The 3,921-nt window shown below is 42.9% G+C and overlaps 1 long non-coding RNA gene across 1 annotated transcript; it reads right to left on the bottom strand.

Moving 5' to 3' along the window:
- Positions 1-2,536: 2,536 nt before the first annotated feature.
- Positions 2,537-3,573, bottom strand: LOC113836379. Its single transcript, XR_003487826.2, has 2 exons — positions 3,294-3,573; positions 2,537-2,596 (listed from the first exon to the last, which is right to left on the bottom strand). It is a non-coding gene; the product is annotated as an uncharacterized LOC113836379 (long non-coding RNA).
- Positions 3,574-3,921: the final 348 nt, after the last annotated feature.

The following is a 3,921-nucleotide window of genomic DNA, read 5'->3' as shown; positions in this document are numbered from 1 at the left end:
ATACAAAGGTCTTACAAACACCTTATGGAACTTGGTTGTCTAATAATGTTTCTCTCCCTCTCCTACAGTTTTCCTTAGTGGACATTTGTCCTTTCCATAGCTTCCCAGGCTGTCCCCTTACTTATCAATGTCTCCGCTTTCTACTTCAGGATCTTCTTTTAGCATTGCTTGTACAGCAGACTGAATGGAGGCACTCTCTCAGCTTTCATTTTTTTCTGGGAAAAAAATCTGTCTCTCTTTCATATCTAAGGGATTGTTTTGCTGAATACAATGCCCTTGGCTGATTTTTGCAGTTTTTTGCAGTGGAAATAAACTCTGGTGCTTCTCTCTCCTGGCCCATGAAATTTCTCCTGAGGGGTGTGGTTATGTGAACCTGGCTGCCCAAATGCTCTTTCTTTTCTGTTGAAACATTGAAACATTTCTCTTTATCTTTCATCCATGACTTAACTGAATTAAATCTGACTGCTGATCTTGACCACCCTCTCCCTGATATTTGTAACCTTCTGTGTGTTTTGCTATCACTTCTTGGGAAATGCTTTCTAGTCCTTGGCACCCTCAAGTCAATTCTGAATCCTGGTATCCTCAGTATTTGTTTCTCTGATAACACTCCCGCCTTTCCACAGCTCCCTTCGCTCCCTTCAGTGCTCCCCCTCCACGTGTGCAGTTTCACTGTCTGCACTCCTTCTCTCTGACGTTTGATTTCTATTTCTCTTGCCTCACGTGCAGGCAAAGCACTCTTAAATTCACTGAGAGCACTGTTCAGCTCAAGGATTTCTGTCGCATTGTTTCATTGCTTTCGTTTTTCTGCTACAGTCACAAAATGTTTCTACTTTCTCCAAGCTAACTGAGTTCCCTTAAAACAGCTGTTTCACACTCTCAATGTGCCTCCCGTACGACTGGCAGATACTCAGAGTCTGGGACCTCTCTATCAGCCCTAGGTGAGGTCAATGTTTCCCAAAAGCTCCAGGTACCTTGGCATATGACAGCTCTGGGCACTGAAAGATCGGCTATTCATTCCAACCTTCTGTACTGGCTGCGCTCAAGAAGTTCCGCTTTTTCCCCCCGGAGCCTGCATCTTCCTACGTCACCAGCATCTATGTATAACTGTCAGGAGTCTGCTCGTGGTGTGTGGTCACTGTTTGGGTACTAGAGGCTACCCCAAGACCAGATCTATCCATGATACACTGCTGGTTGGTATTCTTGTCAATTTAGCATAAGCTAGAGTCATCTGTGACAAGATAATGTCAATTAAGCAATTGTTTTCATCAGATTGGCCTGTAGGCAAATCTGTGGGGCATTTTCTTGATTCATGACTGATGTGAGTGGGTCCAGCCCACTATGGGTGGGACCATCCCTGGGCAGAAAGTCATGGGTTGTATAAGAAAACAGGTTGAGCCAGTAAATAGCACTCTTCCATGACCTCTGTTTCAGTCCCTGCATCTGGGTTCCCACCATGGCTTTCCTTAATGGCCCGCTGTGGTCATTTGAATGAGAATAGTCCTCATAGGCTCACATATTTGCATGCTTAGTCTCCAGTTGATGAAATGTTTAGGAAGGATTAGGAGGTGTGCCCTTGTTGGAGGGGGTGTGGCCTCATTGGAGGAGGTGTGGTCTTGTTGGAGGAGCGTGTCACTGAGGGTGTGGGCTTTGAGGTTTCCAAGCCCCAAAGCAGGCCCAGTGTCTCTCTCTCTCTCTGCCTGCTGCCTGTGAATCAGTATGTAAAGCTCTCAGCTTCTGCTCCAGCATTGCATTGCGCCTGCCTGCTTCTCACCATGGGATCATGGACTACCCCGCTAAAACTGTGGGTGAGCCCCCAGTTAAATCTTTCTTTTATGAGAGTTGCCATGGTCATGGTGGTCTCACAGCAACAGCACAGTAATTGAGGCATGACATACAATGTCCAGCCCATTGGTATTTGGCAAATTTGGAGAAAGTACTATATTATCTATCCTATCTTAGTGAGTCCCAAAGTTTTATACCTAATTTACTTTCTACCCTAACTTGTAGTACCATCCTAAAACTGTATTTTTGGAACTTAAAAACATCTTCTTAGGTAAACAACTTAAGCTTTTATGTTTCTCAACCTTATAAACTTTACATCTCTTATGTCAGTTTCTTTTCTGAATTGGATAACAAGGAAAACTATAACTATAAATATCTTGTCTTCAAGTCCATCAGAGACCTGAGAAAGATATAATATTACCTGAGTAAATAGAAAGTGCAGAGCAAACAACTTCTGAAACTGTAGAAACACCAGAGACAGCTGGCTGCCTGGACAGTCACCCAGAGACAGCTGGACAGTCACCCAAGGTTCCTCTACAAAGGCGGGGCATCCATCTTTAACCTACAGAGTTTTCAGGGAAGCAGGAATTTTGAAGGACTGTCCTACCTTTTTTTGGTAAAGTTTGGCCATCACTTTCTTTTGTGTCCTGATTGTCCAGTCGGGACAGCACACTGTCAGCACTTAAGGCCAGGGCAGTTTCTTGCCCAAGTGTCTAGCTTTGCCGTTTTGGAAGCAAACTCTTTATGGAGGTTCTTCAGTGCCCATCATCCTTTATTTGAAGTAAACTGGTGCTGCCAGGGGCAGATCTTCTCACTGTCATGAAAAGCCTTGTGTTATTAAAACATTTTAAATGCCATATTCTGTCTGTCTCGGAAGTGTTTGAAGACCATATATCTATTGAAAATATATCTCTGTGTGACCTTGAAAGTGTAAGTAACATGACAGTAAGTTTTGTTTTTATAGATTACTATTAGCCATTTCTATTATCCTAAATAGCTTTCATAGACTAACATTTCACATTACTTTTTTTTTTTTTGGTTTTTTGAGACAGGGTTTGTCTATGTAGCTTTGGAGCCTATCCTGGCACTCGCTCTGTAGACCAGGCTGGCCTCGAACTCACAGAGATCCGCCTGCCCCTGCCTCCCGAGTGCTGGGATTAAAGGCGTGCACCACCAACGCCCAGCAAGTTTTTAAAGTGAGCTGTATAGGTGCAATAACTTAAATAAGAAATAGAAACATATAATACAGTATAACAAAAATAACCTTAAATTTGTACCAATATACAAAAGTCCATACCAATGTAAAGCATTTGAGACTAAGGCTGTTCAAAAGTAGACTCAAAAGTCCACCCTTTTCTCCTATCATTTTTATTCTATATCCCCAGATCCCTGAATCTAATTTCCTTTGTTTAGCTCTTTTCTGACCATTACCAATAATAACTTGTAACCAACCCCCTAAACAATGACAAACATCCATAACCCATCAAATGACCAAAAACCATCCACCCCACCTCTTGGGAATGTGGCTGTTGTGTTCTCTAGACTGCTTCCTGTTGTCTGGGAGCACCAGCATCTTTAGGGAACACTGAGAAAGCTGGGATTATAGTCAAGTCCTGGGAGAGCTAGCTGTATCATTTGTCATCCAGTCTCTGTATGATGGGAAAGTGTGGGGCTTATCTGAAGTCCTGGCTGGAGCAGTCTGTGAGGCTGGACCATCTCAGCTAGCAGCTTTAAGTTGTTCTGATGTAGATTTTTGAGGAAACTGCAACAGAGGCATTCTGAGAGGCTGGATCACCTGGGCTACTTGTCTTCATTGGTGTCTGGTCCATTTTGTCTGAAAACACACAAACTTTTAAAGGTAACATATGCATGTACATTAACCCAAGTGTGGAATATACAGTGTGCACAAGTCAGTTAAAGTTGTCTTATGTTTGAGCGGGTGAAAGACAGCTGTTAACTATGTAAGTTTGCTTGAAAAAATATAACCAAACCTCTATCCATGCCATATGAAAGGATGGCATGTAATAATAAGTCATGAGGACTCTGTAGCCAACATGATTTACCAAGTCTCATCCAGTCTCAGAGCTGCTCCCACATTGATGGACCAGTATAAACACCACCTGCTCTGTAGTCTTTCTT

Source organism: Cricetulus griseus, chromosome 8 (genome assembly GCF_003668045.3).
Source record: "Cricetulus griseus strain 17A/GY chromosome 8, alternate assembly CriGri-PICRH-1.0, whole genome shotgun sequence".
In the NCBI taxonomy this organism is placed as follows: domain Eukaryota; kingdom Metazoa; phylum Chordata; class Mammalia; order Rodentia; family Cricetidae; genus Cricetulus; species Cricetulus griseus.
This window is presented reverse-complemented; position numbering and strand designations above follow the sequence as displayed.